Below are 21,052 nucleotides of genomic sequence, written 5' to 3'. Positions count from 1 at the left end.
ATTTACTAGCTATCTTTTGGCTCAAATGAACCCAGAGAGTCTTGTCTCCTTGACAGATGAAGATCCATACTTGTTGACCGAAGAAGATGAACCTTCCTCCCTCTTTTGTGATGAAGTTAGACATATGACTTGAGGGGGTAGAGTTTTTGAGCCACAAGAAATCTGTGTTGATAACCTTGAGACCTTGACAAGAAAAGAAATAGAATATCCTATCAAAGAAAATATCGAGAAAGATAACTCGTAATCAAGCAGTTGAAGAAATCAGGAGTCAACATCTCAGTTTGGGATTTACTCATGGCTTCCACTGCTCATAGAGAACCCGTTCTCAAAGCATTAAGTACAGCCCAAGTCTCCCTTGATACTTCTCCAGATCAGTTGACCAGTATAGTAGGGGCAACTTATGTAGAGAATATCCTATCCTTCTCAGACTCAGATTTCCCAAAAGAAGGAGCAAGCCACACTAAGCCTTTGCACATCACAGTCGATTGTAACGGGATGATGGTACCTCTGGTTTTGATTGATAATAGGAGTGCACTGAATGTTTACCCTTTAAAGACTGCTACCTGCCTTGGGTTTAAGGCTGAAGATCTCAAGCTCACTAATCAAGGTGTTAGGGCCTATGATAATACCAAGAGGGATCTATTGGGAATTTTGCACCTTCGATTGTCCACAGGCATAGCTAAATTTCTTGTGGAATTTTAGGTTATTGATATCCAGTCCTCTTTCAATTTAGTGTTAGGGAGACCATGGTTACACCAGATCAATGCCATACCTTCCACGCTACACCAGAAAGTTAAATTTATCAAAGATGGACTAGTAATTACCCTTCATAGAGATGCCGAGATTATGGGGACTGTAAACAGTACCAAAGCCAATAATGAGTCACTGCTTGAGATTCAGCCAGAACAACAAGGGATAGAGCTTAACGGGTTTGAATTTGAGAAGATCTATTCAGTTCAAAGGGATCACTCGGTGAAAGAATATTTTCGTATGGAGAATACCTTTAACTGCTACATAGCCAATATGTTCAAAAAAATGAGATTTTTTTCCTAGTATGGGCCTAGGTCGCAAGCAACAAGGTATTAAATAGGCACTAGTGATTAAAGAAGTCATCGACACATTCGGGATAGGATATAAGCCTACTAAGGAAGATTGGGCCCAATACTGGAAGACAATGACAAAAAGGCAAAGGCGCACTACGGATCTGATTAAAATGAAGCCTTATCGAAAGACTCTTAATGGTTATTTCGTGAAAAAAAGGAGAATATTTTCGTTATTGTGGGTTCCCAGAACCGTTCATTGATCACATCATCAGTACTCGTTTGTCAGGGTTTGAAATCTTCTTTGGCATGGAATGGCCTGAAAAGGAAGCAAGCACAGAAGCTGAAGAGAAGGAAGTTGAAGACTAGCAGCTCAATCTGGACTCCCTTAATATTGGTCAGTTATTCATTGAAGATCACAGTGTCTTAGTGTTGTCAATTGAGAAGGGGATCCCAAATCTTCAGTCTGTAATCAAACCCGCGGTTGGGTGTTTCTCTAATTATCATGTAGTTAGTTCTTTGCTGCATGTCAAGACTGGGTCTGTCAGTCCTATTAGTCTTGTTCAGTCTGACGTGCGTGGTGAGTCTTTTATTTCTGTTGAGTCAAGTAAGTTAGTTGTTTATGCTGAGTCTGTTATTTCTGGTAAGTCTGTTATTCCTGTTGAGTCAAGTGAGTCTTTTTAATGAAGTGAAATAAATTTTTGATTACCTTGAGCGCAATAATAATTTAACTAATAATCTGGCTTCAGAGGGAGAGTCTTCTGACGAAGAACCTCCCATTGAAATAATCAAATTACTTGAACAAGAAAATGAACGCCGGGCTCAACCTCTAATAGAGGAAGTAGAGGTTATCAACCTCAGAACAAAAGAAAGTCCTCAAGAGATTCGGATTGGGATCGCCTTATCTCTCGATGAACGCAAGGGGATAGTAGACTTGCTCAGAAAGTTCAAAGACGTGTTCGTGTGGTCTTATGAGGATATGCCGGGAGTAACCATAAATATTGTTCAACATCGAATTCCATTATATCTTGATGCTCGACCAATCAAGTAGAAACTTCGACGTATAAAGTCGGAATGGACTCTAAAGATTAAAGAAGAAGTTACAAAGTAGATTAACGCGGGATTTTTGAAAATAGTAGAGTACCCTGAATGGATTGTTAATGTCATCTCGATGCCTAAAAATGATGGAAAAGTTAGAATGTGTGTGGATTTCAGAGAACTAAACAAAGCAAGCCCAAAAGACAGTTTTCCTTTACCACACATAGATGTTCTAGTAGAAGTACGGTAGGACATGCTTTACTGTCCTTCATGGATGGTTTTTCGGGATACAATCAGATAAAAATAGATCATCGAGATATGCAAAAAACGTCGTTCATCACACAGTGGGGAACCTTTTGTTACAAGGTTATGCCTTTTTGTTTGAAGAACGCTGGAGCCACCTATCAAAGAGCAGCCACAACTTTATTGCATGATATGATATACAAGGAAGTCGAAGTCTATGTAGATGATATGATAGTCAAATCTAAGGAATGACTGGGGCACGTTGCTTCATCAGAGAAATTTCTTACGAGGATTCAAAATATCAACTCCGTCTTACAGAAATGTGTATTTGGAGTAACTTTTGGAAAATTATTGGGATTTGTGGTTAGTCAAAGAGGGATTGAAGTGGATCATGTGAAGATTAAAGTTATCCAAGAGATGCCACCGCCTGAGACTAAAAAGCAGATCCGAGATTTTTTGGGCAGAATCCAATATATTAGCAAATTCATCGCTGAACTCACCAACGTCTGCGAATCTATTTTCAAGCTTCTCAAGAAGAATGAACCAACAATTTGGAATGAGCAATGCCAAAAAGCTTTCGACCAAGTCAAGGAGTATCTCTTGAACCCGCCTATTTTGGTTCCACCTACACTGGGTGAACCACTTCTTCTTTATCAATTAGTCACAGAAGAAGTTATGGGATGCATGCTTGCACAGTATGACAAAGATAATCACAAAGAAAGGACTATCTACTACATCAGCAAAAAGATGTTAGAGTATGAACGAAAGTATTTTGCCTTCGAAAAACGTGCTTAGCACTGGTATGGGCTACTCAGAGACTTCAGAACTATATGCTATCTCATTTAGTTATCTTGTTATCTTGGATGGATCCTCTTAAATATCTCTTCGAGAAATCGGTACTGACAGGGAGAACCGCACGATGGCTGTTGTTGTTATCAGAATTTGACATCACGCATATTACATATAAATATATCAAAGGGAGAGCTGTAGGAGAATACTTGGCAGATCATCCAGTGGTAGAAGGAATATGGCATGTTGATAAGTTCCCAGATGAGAATATTTTGCATGTTGAAGAAGAACCGCAGAACTAAACATGGCAGCTGTACTTTGATGGAGCTACCAATCAGAATGGGTATGGAATATGGGCAGTCCTGTTTTCTCTGGAAGGATGCCACATTCCGATCGTCATTAAGCTAGCTTTTTCTAACACCAATAATACAGTGGAATGTGAAGCGTGTATCGCTAGGCTTGAAGCTGCTTTGAACCTGGGCATTACGAAAATTGAGGTTTTTGGGGATTCAGCCTTGGTCATACATTAGTCATTGGAAGAATGAAAGACTAGGGATGAAAAGTTGAAGCCTTATCATGAGTATCTGTTAAACTTAGTGATTAAGTTTAAAGCTATCCTGTTCCAACACTTTTCAAGAGAAGATAAGAGATTTACTGACTCTTTAGCCACTCTATCTTTAATGATCCATTTACCCCTTGGTTGGAATTGAGGCCGATCACTATCGAAGCCAAAGACAAACCTACATATTGCCATCAAATCAACATTGCTACTCGACTACCTGATGGAAAGCCGTGGTACACAGACATTAAAAGAATGTTGGAAAAACAAGAATTCCCTAAAGAAGCATCGAGGAAGGAATGACAAACCCTACTAAGATTAGCATCTTAATTCATCCTGTGCGCAGGAAGTTTATACAAAAGATCTTATGATGGGATTCATTTGTCGTGTGTTGATGAAGATCAGGCTGAATAGATAATGGTTGAACTACATTCAGGGGAATGTGACCCCCACATGAGTGGGAAAATGTTAGCTAAGAAAATTATGAGACAAGGGTATTACTGGCCCACGATGGAAACAGATTATCATCACATGGTCAAGACCTGTCACAAATGCCAAATACATGCGAACCTCATACATGTGCTACCGTCTCAATTAGTTGGTTTGACTTCACCGTGACCATTTTCAGTTTGGGGAATTGACATTATTGGTAAAATATCGCCTAAGGCATCAAACGAGCATGAATACATTCTAGTTGCTATCAATTATTTTACTAAGTGGGTCGAAGCTACCTCTTATGCTGTTCTCACAGTATCTCGAGTTACAAAGTTTATCCAAACGAACATCATCAGTAGATACGGGGTACCTTCGGAACTGATTTCTGATAACGGGTCACACTTCAAAGTTGAGGTTATTACATTGTGTTCAAAGTTCAAAATCTCACACCACAAATCATCTCCTTACCGTCTTTAGACCAATGGAGCAGTTGAAGCGACCAATAATAATCTAAAGACAATTATTAAGAAAATGTGTCAATCACAACGAGATTGGTTAGAAAAAGTACCATTTGCACTATGGGCATATCGAACTTCAATTCGATCCTCTACTAGAGCTACTCATTACTCTTTAGTGTATGGCATGGAAGCAGTCTTGCCAGTCAAAATGGAAATCTCATCTCTTAGGGTTTTGTTGGAAAGTCAGTTGTCAGAAGTAGATTGGGTTCGTCAATGGTACAAAGAATTAACTCTGATCGAAGAAAAACAACTAAGAGCTTTATACCACGTGCAAGCTTATCAAAGAAGAGTTGCCCGTGCATTTGACAAAAAGATCAAGGCCCGTCACTTACAAGTCGGGGATTTGGTACTCAAAGAAAATCAAACACCTATCTTTGACCCTAGAGGGAAGTTCAAACCAAATTGGGGTGGTCCGTTCATCATCATGGAAATATTACAGGAAAAATCTGTCAGACTTCAAGATCATGATGGAATTGAATTACCAGAACCAATCAACCTTGACCAAATCAAACGGTACTACATTTAAGGAGGCCATCTTTGGCTGAATCAATTCTCCTATTACCTAGATCAATATTTCCTTCTTCAACCCTTTGCAACTTTTTTCAAAAAAATAAAGAAAGAAAAAAAAAACCTTTTTATTTCTGAGCCCGATTACTTAACCTAGGGGAGGGAAGAATTCGAACTACATTTTGGTCTGATCCCAAAAGTTTGGGGTACGTAGGCAACCTGAGAAGTTACTTCAGGTCCGACCACATCAAATTAAAAAAATAGATTTTCCCATATAAAAAAAAGTCTAGAAAGAAAAAATTCAAAAAAAAAAAAAGAAAATGTATATAAAAAAAATATTGTTGAATAGGGAAGAAAATTCAAAAAAAAAAAAAAACCACACAAGGGGCATTCGGGTTTTTGAGCCTCAAAATTCCTTTCTTTTTATGCCCAATCCTGAGCCTACCTATGAAAATCCTCCTAAGTACCATGTGAAAAAGTCAAGGAAGGTAGTAAAGCATGATCAGACAGTAACTCTAGAAGTTCAGAGGGGAAGAAAAAAAATGATGAAGCCTACTAAGTTGAAAATTTGAAAAGGGTGACTTAGGCAAAAATTAAGGCAAGCTCGCAAGGTTGAAAATCTGAAATGACGACTTGGGCAACAATCAAAAAAAAAAAAAGCTCGCTAAATTGAAAATCTGAAAAGACGATCTAGACAAAAGCTTGAGCAAGCTCGCTAGATCAAAAACCTGAAAAAGGCGATCTAAGCAAAAGTTAGAGTAACAAAAAAAAAAAGAAGAAAATCTCAAGAGGATCGAGCCGTGACATTTGAAGTTCGAATAATCAAGTTTCAATACCCAGTTTGAACCAAACAGAGACTCAGAAGCCACAAGTATCCTGTCTACGATTGATCTAAAAATTTTTGCTTTTCCAAGTGAATCAAAGGGAGAGAAGGGTGAATTCCATGATGAGTCTCTAAAGGAAATATCTTGTTCTTTTAAGCCTGACTAAAAATGTTCAATATAAAATGTCGAAATGAAAAGTTGAATCTTTATTGCGTTTGTGATAATCAAATATTTCAAACCTTCATACAAAGGGCATTTTCTTTCTTTTCTAATATGTAGCTTTCCCCCCTTATACTAGGGGTATTTTTTTTAATTTTTACATGATGTGTTTAATTATCTCCAATGCCATGTTTATTGTCAAACTAGGGGTATTTTATTTTTGAGCAATGTTAATCCTAAAAGATAATGGGAACGCCAAACTTAAGGTTACCTTCTTGATAATAATTTTTCGAAAACCCTTGTAGTCCAAAAGAAATAAAAACTCAGGTTTTAAATTCATAAAACTTTTGTATAAAACCTTGAGGTTTAAACAAAAGCATTTCGGATCTCACATTTGGTTGTGCCCAGAGATTAACTCGTAACCTTTTCACCTAGAATAAGAAATAGGGCATTCATTCTTTTCCAGATCTATTCATTCCTAGATTCATTCCTTCATTCTGAGTTTTACTCAGCCAGATACCGCCGAGGGTTTTTAAGAATTATGCTCAGTTACCGTCGAAGGCTTTCTCGGAATTATGCTCAGTTACCGTCAAGGATTTTCTCAGAATTATTCTTAGATACCATTGATGGTTTCTCGGAATTATGTTTAGATATCATCGAGGGTTTCTCGGAATTATGCTCAGTTACCGTCGAGGGTTTTCTCGGAATTATGTTCAGATACCGTCAAGGGTTTCTCAGAATTATGCTCAGATACCGCCAAGGGTTTCTCGAAATTATGCTAAGTTACCACGGAGGGTATTCTCGGAATTATGCGCAGATACTGCCGATGATTTCTCAGAATTATAATCAGATACTGCCGAGGGTTTGTCGGAATTATGCTCAGTTACCGCCAAGGATTTTCTCGGAATTATGCTCAATTACCATCGAGGGTTTCTCGAAATTATGCTTAGTTATTGTAGACACCCCATTTTTGCACTCGCCTGATTAATCAACTCGTCAATCCGATTGCAATGATTCCCAATGATGGATGTGTATTCCGTTGCTTTATTTTGTTACCAGATGTGTTTCAGAAATCTAGATGAGGTATCTCGAATTGACAAAACCTTAGAAACCACGCTAAGCTAGGAAAATACGACCCCAGAAACATAGAAATCATCATCTTGGAGACCAAAAAGAAACTTCACGATAAAAATCACTAAAAAATTACCAAATTACCAAAATACCCCTAACCTCAAAACAACCCTAGAGCCTACGTTACGCTTAGAAAAACTCTCTCGAACACATAAAATAACAAATCGGAACCAAATAAATCATTTCACCAATTTTAACAGAATTTGACAAAATTACGAAAATGCGCCTCATAAAGTTCACAATCATTTCACATAAAAAATTTCATAAATAACACAAAATAATATTTCCATTGAATTCCTTACGAAAAAACGATTCTAAAACATCCTAGAACATTAAAAACCGACTTGAAATGTGAAAAGTCCTCTCTGGGGGCAAAACGGTAATTTCACAATTTTCATAATTAAAAAATTCGAAATTAAAAAATAAAATATTAAATAATTAAATTGAAACTTTAATAAAATTAATTTAAAAATTTGAACCTAAAAAATCGATCAATCGGACTTTCGGGTAAAATTGTTGAGGGTTCGTGGGATATTTCTTTAAGGACCCCTCCATTTGGGGGTCCAAAGAATTAAAGATATTTTAGAGGGGGGTCTCTAAAAATTAAAAGTAAATCAAGAAAGACTGAAGTCAAGGTATTAAAGTCAATCTAGTGAGACTAAAGTCAATTAAGCAAGACTGAAGTCAAGATATTAAAAGTCAATCAATTAAGACTAAAGTCAAAACATTAAAAGTCAATCAAATAAGACCAAAAGTCATAATAGAATTCTAATTAAATAATAACTCTATCTAATAGAGTTCTAACTTAAACCTTAGAAAAATGTGTCAATCACATCGATATTGGTCAGAAAAACTGCCATTTGCGCTATGGACATATCAAACCTCAATTCGATCCTCCACCGGAACTACTCCCTACTCCTTAGTGTATGGCATGGAAGCAGTCTTGCCAGTTGAAATGGAGATTCCATCTCTCAGGATTTTGTTAGAAAGTCAGTTGTCAGAAGCAGATTGGGTTCGCCAATGGTATGAAGAGTTAAATTTAATCGAGGAAAAATGACTAAGAGCGTTGTATCATGTGCAAGCTTATCAAAGAAGAGTCGCCCGTGCGTTTGACAAGAAAATCAAGGCCCGTCACTTACAAGTCGGGGATTTAGTACTCAAAGAGAACAAGGCACCTATTTTTGATCCCAGGGGGAAGTTTAAACCAAATTGGGGAGGTCCGTTCATTGTCAAAGAAATATTACTAGGAAAAGCTGTCAGACTTCAAGATCATGATGGAATCGAATTACCAGAATCAACCAACCTTGACCAAATCAAACGGTACTACATTTAAGGAGGCCATCTTTGGCCGAATCAATTCTCTTATTACCCAGTTCAATATATCCTTTCTCAACCCTTTCGCAGCCTTTTCAAAAAGAAAAAAATTATGCCTTCTTCTTTCTTAGCCCGATCACCTAACCTAAGGGAGGGAAAAATATTCGAACTACGTTTTGGTCTGATCCCAAAATTCTGGGGTACGTAGGCAACCTGAGAAGTTACTTCAGGCCCGACCACATCAAAAAAATAAAAATAGATTCCCCGACAAAGAAAAAATCTAAAAAAAAAAAAAAATTTCAAAAGAAAAAAATTGTCAAAGTGGGGAAGAAAATTAAAGGAAAAAGAAAATAATTTAAAAGGAAATGTCACACAAGGGGCATTTGGGTTTTTGAGCCTCAAAATCCTTTTCTTTTTATACCTAGTCCTAAGCTTACCCATGAAAGTCCTCCTAAGTACCGTGCGAGAAGTCAAGGAAGATAGCAAAGCATGATCAGACAGCAACTCCAGAAGTTCAGAAGGGAAGAAGAAGAAAAAAATCTGTTAAGTTGAAAACCCAAAAAAGACGGCTTAGGCAAAAATTAAGGTAAGCTCGCAAGGTTGAAGATCTGAAAGGATGACCTTGGCAACAATCAAAGCAAGGAAAAAAGAAAAAATTGTAAGCTCGCTAGATCGAAAACCTAAAAAGACGATCTAGGCAAAAGCTAGAGCATGCTCGCTAGATTGAAAACCTGGATAGGCAATCTAGGCAAAACTTAGAGCTATCAAAAAATAAAAGAAAATCTCCGTTGAGTTGAGAAGCTGAAAAGGTAGTCCGAGCCGAAATATCAGAAGTCCGAATGATCAAGTTTCAATACCCAGTTTGAACCAAATATAGACTCTGTGGATACAAGTATCTCGTCTATGATTGATCTGAAGAGTTTCATGTCCCTAAGCGAATCGACGGGGAGAAAGAACAAATTCTATGATGAATTTCAGAAAGAAATATTTTGTTCCAATGTCTTTGAGCCTGACTCAAAATCTTCAATATAAAAAGTCAAAATTAAAAGTTAAACCTTTATTGCGCTTGCGGTAATCAAGGATTTCAAACTTTCATAACAAGGGCACTTCCTTTTTTCTAAAGAGTACAGTTTCCCCCCTTATACTAGGGGCATTTATTTTCAAATTATATTCAATTATCCCTAGTGCAATGTTCCTTGTCAAACTAGGGGCATTTTTGTTCTGATGCCTGGTCAATTTCAACCCCAAAGGATAAGGTTAACTTTGCATTAAAGGTTACCCTCTTGATAACAATTTTGAAAACTCCTCAGATTCAAAGAGAGTTAAAATATTTACCAGACCTTCATAAAATCCAACTTTTTATTAAAAAAAAAGGTCAAATGCGAGGTTAATCCCCCGTTTGTTCCCTCAAAGCTTAGTTCATTATTCTTGCACCTTGGGCAGGTAGAATAGAACTTCCTAAAAAAGAAAAAAATTAGTTCATTACTCTTTCACTCCGAGTAGGTAGAGTAGAACTTCCCAGAAAAAATTAGTTCATACTCTTTCACTATGAGTAGGTAGAGTAGAACTTCCAAAAAAAAAATTAGTTCATTACTCTTTCACTCCGAGTAGGTAGAGTAGAACTTCCAAAAAAAAAAAAATTAGTTCATTACTCTTTCACCCTGGGCAGGTAGAGTAGGACTCCCAAAATAATTAGTTCATTACTCTTTCACTCCGAGTAGGTAGACTAGAACTTCCCAAAATAATTAATTCATTATTCTTTCACCCTGGGCAGGTAGAGTAGGATTCCCAAAACAATTAGTTCATTACTCTTTCACTCCGAGTAGGTAGAGTAGAACTTCCCAAAATAATTAGTTCATTACTCTTTCACCCTGGGCAGGTAGAGTAGGACTCTCAAAAAGCTTGGTTCATTACTCTTTCACTCCAAGTAGGTAGAGTAGAACTTTCCAAAAAAAAATTAGTTCATTACTCTTTTACCCTGGGCAGGTAGAGTAGGACTCCTAAAAAATTAGTTCATTACTCTTTCACTCCGAGTAGGTAGAGTAGAACTTCCCAAAAAAATTAGTTCATTACTCTTTCACCTTGGGCAGGTAGAGTAGGACTTCTAAAAAGCTTAGTTCATTACTCTTTCACTACGGGTAGGTAGAGTAGAACATCCCAAAAAAAATTTAGTTCATTACTCTTTCACTCCGAGTAGGTAGAGTAGAGTAGAACTTTCAAAAAAAAACATTAGTTCATTACTCTTTCACCCTGGGCAGGTAGAGTAGGACTCCTAAAAAATTAGTTCATTACTCTTTCACCCTGGGCAAGTAGAGTAGGACTTCTAAAAAGCTTAGTTCATTACTCTTTCACTCCGAGTAGGTAGAGTAGAACTTCCAAAAAAAAAAAAAACAAAAATAGTTCATTACTCTTTCACTCCAGGTAGGTAGAGTAGAACTTCCCAAAAAAAAATTAGTTCATTACTCTTTCACTCTGAGTAAGTAGAATAAGACTCTAAAAAAAATATAAATTTATTACTCTGTCACCTAGAGTAGGTAGAGTAGGACATTTAACTTTCTCCCAACTTTTGCTCAGATTTGTCTCAAATATCATTCAAATTTTCTCGAGTTTTGTTTTACTAAGATTTTACTCAATTTCACACAGTGCACACACTTGCACTTTTTAGTCAGGGAGAATTCTCTAAAATTCAAGGATCTGACACTGTCAGTGAGAGCTCTCGCTCAAGGACCTGACAACCTTTTAGTTCGGGGAGAGCTTTACCCTCAAGGATTCGAACACCCCGACGAATTGCTAAATCAGGCTGCAAAATGAACTGTCACTAGCTTTGGCATTCAGATATCGCACTATCTACCAAAATAGATTTGCTATCTAGTTTGCTTCAACCCTCTGCCAAAGAGGGGCATCTGTAGACACCCCATTTTTGCACTCGCCTGATTAATCAACTCGTCAATCCGATTGCAATGATTCCCAATGATGGATGTGTATTCCGTTGCTTTATTTTGTTACCAGATGTGTTTCAGAAATCCAGATGAGGTATCTCGAATTGACAAAACCTTAGAAACCACGCTACGCTAGGAAAATACGACCCCAGAAACATAGAAATCATCATCTTGGAGACCAAAAAGAAACTTCACGATAAAAATCACTAAAAAATTATCAAATTACCAAAATACCCCTAACATCAAAACAACCCTAGAGCCTACGTTACGCTTAGGAAAACTCTCTCGAACACATAAAATAACAAATCGGAACCAAATAAATCATTTCACCAATTTTAACAGAATTTGACAAAATTACGAAAATGCCCCTCATAAAGTTCACAATCATTTCACACAAAAAATTTCATAAATAACACAAAATAATATTTCCATTGAATTCCTTACGAAAAAACGATTCTAAAACATCCTAGAACATTAAAAACCGACTTGAAACGTGAAAAGTCCTCTCCGAGGGCAAAACGGTAATTTCACAATTTTCATAATTAAAAAATTCGAAATTAAAAAATAAAATATTAAATAATTAAATTGAAACTTTAATAAAATTAATTTAAAAATTTGAACTAAAAAATCGATCAATCGGACTTTCGGGTAAAATTGTTGAGGGTTCGTGGGATATTTCTTTAAGGACCCCTCCATTTGGGGGTCCAAAGAATTAAAGATATTTTAGAGGGGGGTCTCTAAAAATTAAAAGTAAATCAAGCAAGACTGAAGTCAAGGTATTAAAGTCAATCTAGTGAGACTAAAGTCAAAACCAAATTCAATTAAGCAAGACTGAAGTCAAGATATTAAAAGTCAATCAATTAAGACTAAAGTCAAAACATTAAAAGTCAATCAAATAAGACCAAAAGTCATAATAGAATTCTAATTAAATAATAACTCTATCTAATAGAGTTCTAACTTAAAAATAATTCTACCTAAAACAATTCTAATTAAAATACAATTCTACCTCAAACAATTTTAACTAAAACACAACTCTAATTAAAATATCTCTAATTAAACACTAACGCTATCCAAATCAACCTTAAAAAAAATTATATAAATAGAGGTGCTCACACCCTATTTTCGTATCAAATCATAAACCCTAAGAGAAGTAGGTCTAGAAGCTCCCCTAGCCCCCCATAAACCCTAGTTTTGGATCCCCAACTCCTTACCTAACATCCCTCCTTCAATTTTAGTCTAGAAAACACCTAAAATCCCTCCAAAAACACTCCCAAATCCGCAACAAACTTGAAGAGTTCAGATCCAAAAACAAGGAGATACCTTGATTTAGGAGATCCGAAGTCAAATCCAGAGACAGAACGAAGCAAGGGAGTACAGTACAAGGAGCTCTTTTTGTCAGATCTGAGGGAACAAAATCCTTGCTATCGGAAAGGTATGTAATTTTTTTATTTTTATCTAGGTTTTTAGCAATGTGATATATTTGGAAAGTTAGTAGAGACCGGCTTTGGCCAGGCGGGGTTGGTGCCTAACACCTTCCAAACCCGTAACATGATCCCCGAATTCAGATTTTTTGTGGTAGATTAGTTCTTTTTATCCATGTTAGAGTCAGTTTGGTTCCTAGACCACAATAACTAGGTGGCGACTCCCAAACCTCAAGGGTCAAAAGCGGATCCGCGCACCCCGCGGATCGAGGGCGCTTTCAGTTATGCTTAGTTTATGCTCATATTATGCTCAGTTTATGCCCAGTTTATGTTCAGATTATGCTCAAATTATGCTCAGTTTATGCTCAATTTATATTCACTTTGTGCTTAGATTTTACTCAGTTCCAACTTAAACTCTTTGAAATTTATCTTAGATTTTAAGTGCACACACTTGCACAGTTGTTACATTAGTCAAGGAGAATTTTCTAAAATTCAAGGATTTGACACAGTCAGTGAGAGCCCGTGTTCAATGATGGATGTTTATTCCAATGCTTTATTTTTTTACCAGATATGTTTCAGAAATCCGGATGAGGTATCTCGAATTGACAAAACTATAGAAACCACGCTACGCTAGGAAAATATAATCCCAAAAACATAGAAATCATCATTTTTCGGACAAAAAGAAGTATCACAATAAAAATCACTAAAAAATGATCAAATTACCAAAATACCCATAACCTTAAAACATCCCTAGAGCCTACATTACGCTTAGGAAAATCCTTTCAAATACATAAAACAACAAATCGAAATCAAATAAATCATTTCGCCAATTTTCACAGAATTCGACAAAATTATGAAAATGCCCCTCATAAAGTTCATGACCATTTTGGATGAAAAATTTCATAAATGATAAAAACCAACATTTCCATTGAATTTCTTACGAAAAATCGATTTCAAAACATCCTGTAACATTGAAAACCGACTTAAAGCGCAAAAAGTCCTCTCCGAGGGTAAAACGATAATTTTACAATTTTAATAATTAAAAATTCTTAAATTAATAATTAAACATTAATTAATGTAAAGTAAAATCTTAATTAAAATATTAAAGTCAATCAAGTAAGACTAAAGTCAAGAAATTAGAGTCAATCAAGTAAGACTAAAGTCAATCTTAAAGTCAATTAAGTATGACTAAAGTCAAAATCTTAAAGTCAATCAAGTGAGACTAAAAGTCAAAACCCTAATAGAATTCTAATTCAATAATAACTCTATTTAAAACAATCCTAATTAAATAATAACTTTATTTAAAACAATTCTAATTAAAATATAACTCTACCTAAAATAATTATAATTAAACAATAACTCTTTCTAAAATAATTATAATTAAACACAAACTATATCTAAAAGGCACTTAAAAAAATCTATAAATAGGGTCCCTACAACCTATTTTCGTATGAAAAAATAAATCCTAGAAAAAGTAGGTTAAAAAGCTTCCCTAGCCTCCTATAAACCCTAGTTTTGAAGTCCCAACTCTTTACCTAACATCCATACCCTAATTTTAGCTCAAAAAATACCTAGAAGCTCTTCAAAAATACTTAGAAATCCAGAAAAAGTCAAAAAATTCAGATCTAAGAAGAAAGTACCTCGTCTTGGAGATCCGAAGTAGATCCGGTAACAGAACGAAACGAGGAGTATTGTACGAAGAACTATTCTACCAGATCTGAGGGAACAAGACCGTTGACTTCAAAAAAGTATAGATTTTTTATTTTTTTTTAACGATTAGGTCTTTTTTGCAATGTAGTCTTATTTGAAAATTAGTATATACCGACGTTTGCCGAGCAGGGTTGGCGCCTAACACCTTCCAACCCCGTAACATGATCCCCGAACCTAGTTTATTTTGTAGATTAGTTTTTCTTATCTGTTTAGAGTCCAAGTTCGGTTCCTAGACCGTAATAACTAGGTGGCGACTCCCAAGCCTCAAAGGTCAAAAGTGGATCCGCGCACCCCGCAGATAGAAGGCGCTTTTAGGTAAGTTATGCGTTCCGAGTGGAGTTTGAAACTCAAAACTCCCCTCTCTCCATTCTTGCATCCGCCTATTTTCTCTATGTACGTGTTCCACTTAATATGAGACACACACTACAACATATATAATTTACCATCACATGTAATATGTATTATTCTTATTTTTATTTTAGAGAAAAAGATTTTGATTTAAATAAATCTAGAACATTAGCCCATATGATGATAATGGCCACCAATGTATACTTGGAGAGGTTATATTGCCGCTTCAACTTTCTTATGTAGCAACCCAATCAACATAAATGCATAGAGTGTTGTGCGCAGGTAGCAATTAACATTTCTAATCCCCACATAATCATGAGATTTGTTGATGAGGTTGAGCTCTTAAAGTAGCTAGAATTGACAGAAAGTATGAGGGATAATTTGGGTTTTGGGTAATCAATGCATATTTTCTTGATGATTTTTGTTGGTAATCTTGAATTATTTTGACCTCTTTTAAAAAAAATTGAATTTAGAAAGTACAACAAATATTGAAGTAAACAAAATTTTGTTGCCTAATTATATTCTCATAGATTTGGTTTGCTTTAAAGCAGTGAATGTTGTGATTAATGATGGCACAACAAGAACTGATTAGTAACAATGATGTTGAAACAGTGAATATGACTCACTTAATGTGATTTAATTTGTTTGTGCCCTGAATGTGAAGAGAATTCTTAATATATTTTTGTAAATGTTATGTGAAAGTTTGACATTTTTTTGGACTACAAAAAAACATAATAAGATTTTTTTTACTTTAGATCATCCAAAAGAATATTTAGATCAAATGGTCATGATAGTCCAATCAGGTTGATTTTTGATAATATCATATAAGGATGAATTATCTGTTGTTAGCATTTATGTGATTTTAGTCTTTTACAACTTACTTTTTTGATGATTCTTTGTGTTATTTGATCATGCATGTGAAATCGCCTCGACCTTTTCCACTAAATAGTGGATAGGGGTCCGATTGGTAAATTGGGCACTTTTAGGGAATAAGGAGTCGCCATCTAGTTTAGGTCTAGGAACCATAAATAACTCCAGATGGATATGGATCGGTTCATGGATCAAAGAAATGGGTAAGGGATCAGATTACGTGTTTCCGAAGGTATTAGGCACCGAACCCGTTCGATCAAGATGATCGGTCTCCACTACAATCCAAATTATCCTACGGTCAATGGGTAGAGACTAAAGTCAAGCTAGGGTCCTATCATCATCAAATTATATCAAATGTGCTAAACGAATCTTATGGTCAATATTTTCTCAAATATCACATGATTCTCGAATTCCACACAAAATAAAAATATTTGAAAAAGCCTAAATTCTAGATCATGCTTCGAAGTTCACATGGCAAGATTTCAATTTCAAATCTAAATATATAAAGTTTTTCTAAAACGACTAAATAAGAATTTGTGAAAATTTTCTAAAATTGAACATTGAGAATATGAAATTTCTAATTTGGGAATTCATGGAGTTTCTAAACTAGAAATTAGAAATTTCCTAGATTGAGAGTTTATAAAAATATGAGAAGCTCCCGAATTGAAAACTTGGAAAAATAAACTTCTCAAAATGAAAATTTTCAAATATAATGAGTTCCAAATTAGAAATTTATAAAAAATGATTTCCCAAAATAGAAAATTACCACATATGATAAATTCAGAAATTAGGAATTCACGAATACGAAAATTTCCAAAATAGAAAGTTATGAGCAAGGATTTTTTTCACAATGGACATTATGAACATGGACATTTCAATTTTGGTAACTCGCAAATATGAATTTTCTAAAAGAACTATGAGTATGCATTTAAATATTACGTGAGAATGACCAAGAGATTATTAACATAATAAGGAAAATCCATACACAAAAGCAACAATCATGTGGAATCAATTAATTATCAACGCATTGCAGCTCGAAACTAATATTCCACAGAATCGTTCTCAATTATATGCAAACTAATCACAAGATCACGTGCAATCCTAAAGTTGCTTAAAATCTAAAATATGAAACACGTATTGAAGTTCATATCAAAGTACCAACACCGAGTTGACTCACCATGACAAAACATCTAGCTCATTTATTTTATAGAAATCCAATGTTGAGGCTAAAAGAAAACTAAATCTGCATTGAAATCCAGCCTCGACACATATTCAGAATTCTTTGACATGTAGTCAATATCGAAAAAAAGTTTAGAACAACACACACCAATCTGAAATTCAACATGTAATTGAATTCACGTTGGATCTTAAATAGAATTATAAATCTATTAAACCCAATTTGGATTCGACTCCAATCAGTGTAAAATTGATATCAACTATATGAAGCAAGCATTGTGCAAAAGAGACGCAAAGGAGTGTTACCTGCTACAAAATCATGCCAACAAACATAAGACGTAAAACTTGAGCGACAATGATCCAAATACGACAAACGGATTCTCGTCGATCGCTGCTATCCCTTCAGGATTTATATTATTTGAGAAATGACTTGATTGCAAGTACGTTAAGTCTGTAAGAGCTTCCTAATAACAAATTCTTTGGACCTTCAACGATGATGGTTCTTATTTCTATAAGGATTGGAGAGAGACGACGTAGTGGGTTGAGAACGATGATGATGGTGTTCGGGTAAGGTATTGAACTGAAAGGACTGCAAGGGATGGTAGTGATGAGAAGGTCGTCAAAGGAGTGTTGGTTGAGAGGGAGTGCTGGTCTGCTTGAAGACGTGTGGGGTTTCTATAAGGTGGTGTTAATGGAAGCTGCTAGAGGATGTGTGGAGGCTGTTATGATGAAGAAGAAGAGGGTTGAGAGAGGGAACTCGACAGAACATGATAGAGATAGAGATAAGAGGACAGTTGCAGGCAGTGGAGAAGAAGACAACAAGGAGATTTCTGGTGGGGTGCTGTTGAGATGGAAGGAAAGGTCGTTAATGGGGGTTTAGTAGAGGACGTAATGCTGGAGGAGATGAACCCTGTGACACTCCTTCCTGATCTCTCTTTTCTTTCATTTTTTTTCCTTTTTTTCTGTTGCTTTTCAAAACTTTTCCACTTTCCTCTTTATTTAGTTACTGTCGTGTGTGATCTATGAGAGAAAAAAATTCAGAAGAGAAGTCTCTCCCTTTTGTTGTCCCAAGAACGTCAGTCTTTTTTTTATGCAAAATGTCAGCATCCTTTGATGGATTCAAAAAAATCTCTCCCTCAAGAGAACATAGGATTCTCTTTTTATAGAGTTCACTTTCTAACTTTTTTTTTTTCAATTTTCTCTTTCTTTTCTTTTTGATGCTTGTATTTAATTTCTTTTCTTTTTTATTTTATTTACTTCTTTCTTTGATCGAACTAATAGAGATAATATCTCTCTTTTAAAGTTTAGAAAGAATGGGATCATGATCCCACGCTTCGCAATACGTGGCACATTGGTGGATCATTATTGATTAAATTTTGATCTTTAATTTTGGTTGATGGTTTAGGTTGTAATTTTTAATTTTGGTTTGATTTTAATTTGATGGATTAATTATGTTTCACTTTTCGATCTTGATTGGTTGATTAAATTAAGATTTGAATTCGATTGGTTGATTGTGTTTTAATTTGAATATCGATTGGTCGATTAAGTTTTAAATTCAATTTGATTGATCGATTGAATTTTAATGTCAATGTTAATTGGTTGATCGGGTTCTAAGTTAAATGTTGATGGGTTGATTGGATTTTAATTTCAATCTGATTGGTTGGTTGGATTTTAATTTCAATTTGATTGATTGATCGAATTTTAATTTAAATGTTGACAGGTTGATTAAATTTTGGATTGAATGTTGGTTTAAAGTCTTCAAGTTGATTGTTTGAATTTTAATCTTCGTTTTGATGTAAAAAGTTTCAAGTTGGTTGTTTTATTTTGATTTTCCTACTAGTCAAGGTCTCTACGTGTAAGTTGGATATCAAGGGGCGTTTTTATCATTTTTTGATTTTTTCATAAATTTATCTGATTTCATCGATTTGGGTCCCGTTAGACTCGAAATCCTATTTTGAGTGCAATGGAGGTACTTTCGAGACTTTTCAAAAGTCTAAAATTTATGAGGGGTATTTTTGTCATTTTTTCTATTTTTGTCCATTTTGGTGAATTTTGGCGTGAAGTTTCTTTCAGATGTAACGTGATTATTTCTGAGTCTCGAGGTCATGTTTTCCTAGTATAGTGAGGTTTCTAAGTTGTCCAAATGTGTAATGAGCCTAAGCGTACGTGCTTGCTAAGTTGAGTGTATGGTGTACCGATCCTAAACGTGCGTAATTCTATGTCGCGTAGTAAGGAGAAAGAAGGGAATATAATTAGAAGAAAAAAGAAAATTAGAAGGATGCTTCTCTCAAGCTTTCGAGTTCTTTGTGCTCATCATTAGGAATCTATAGCAATCGGGTGATGGATCGCCAAGTCAGGTGGATGCAAAAATGGGGTGTCTACAGCATGTAGTGTTCTTGTTCCTTGATATTATTTTTAGTAATAGCATATAAAAATGGATTATCTGTTTTCAACATTTATGCAGTTTTTTTTAGGAACTTTTAAATTTTAATTGATCTTGGAGATGTAAGTTGAAATGCATCCCGATTCATTTGATTTGTTTTAAGTTGTCAGATGTCGAGACAAAAAGTAATAGAACCAAAAGAAACAGAGTTAAAAATTGATTCTGAAAGATGGACACCCTATCTTCATAAGATTTGGGTTCATATCTGTGTGGAATTAGTTAAGGGAAAAGACTCGATACTTCATTGAATGTATCAAGGTATTCATCTCTAATGAAACAATTCTAGACAATGACGAGGCTCAATTATACTATGAAGTAACATAATAATCATTGGGATAAAAGTAAAGCTATGTGGGCTAAATGGATTAAACTAAAACCATGTAGTGGTGTGGATTACAATATTGTTAACAATAAGGTATTAACGAGTGATGACTAGTGGAACTCTTGATTGGTCGTAATTTTCGATTAGATTACCAAATAGGAAAGTCACATTTACCTATTCAAAACTATGGAATAAATTTATTTATTATGTAGAAAAATAAAATTGATGCACAAAGGCATTATGAGGGATTGGAACATGTTGAAGAATTGGACATACTATATGGAGGGACCTATGCTACTGGAGAGTATGTCGCAAGCTCTTTTAATCCTAGTGTGCATCTATCCACTAGGTCATATAGAGTTGGAGAGCATGAGCTTTAGGACAATGATGATAATGATGGTGGTGATGATGATTTTGCATTTGTTCAAGAAATACAACCACCAGAATCCCAACCATTAGGTCTCCAGTCACTTATTGATATTTCTCCTGATATTGATGCGGGTAGTGATGGTATCCCTACATTTATTGCACCATCATGTAAGAGATATGAAGATTTCTAATCCCATTCCAAATGATAAAAAATGATGAATGCAACCATGTTGGGACAATGGATTGATCGTTTGATTGAAGCAATTTTGTTGAGGACGAGAAGAGTAGTGCATCACCTCCACCATCACCACTTACACAACTTGGTAGCATTAGGGAGTGTATTGATTTGTTGGATGAAATAATAGAAACCATCCTTAATAGTGATCGTTATCGGTTTGCATTGAAATTATTTAGTATGAAGGAGTACAGGTAAATTTGGTGCATGTTGCGAATCGATGAACTTCGTATTGGGTGGTTGGATGACAAGATGGAGGATGTTCGAGTTAATCGTTCTAAGTATTATTTGTGTGGTTTTTAATATGTATGTTTATTGTTATCTTTCATTGATGATTATGACTATATCCCACCTCTATGGTGGTATGTTATTGACAATGTCTGTTTATTTTTTTAGGCTTTGCGTGGATTGGGTAATATGCCTATTATGTGGTGAATGATAAACATGTCTGTTGTGTTATCTATGTTATTTGAGTGTTATGGTTTAGATTTATATAATTTGTAGTTGTAAATTTATACATACTTATGGATTTCGATGATGATATTTTCACGCACGATGATATGTCCAGTAACGACGAAGTTCATGACGTGAATACCATATAATCTATTGTTAGATATTTTGGTAACAGGTGTAGTTGTTGCAATACAACAATATGCCGATAC

This window comes from Akebia trifoliata, chromosome 6 (genome assembly GCF_017979445.1).
Source record: "Akebia trifoliata isolate Shusen 1 chromosome 6, ASM1797944v1, whole genome shotgun sequence".
NCBI classification, from domain to species: domain Eukaryota; kingdom Viridiplantae; phylum Streptophyta; class Magnoliopsida; order Ranunculales; family Lardizabalaceae; genus Akebia; species Akebia trifoliata.
Note: the sequence above shows the minus strand (reverse complement) of the source record.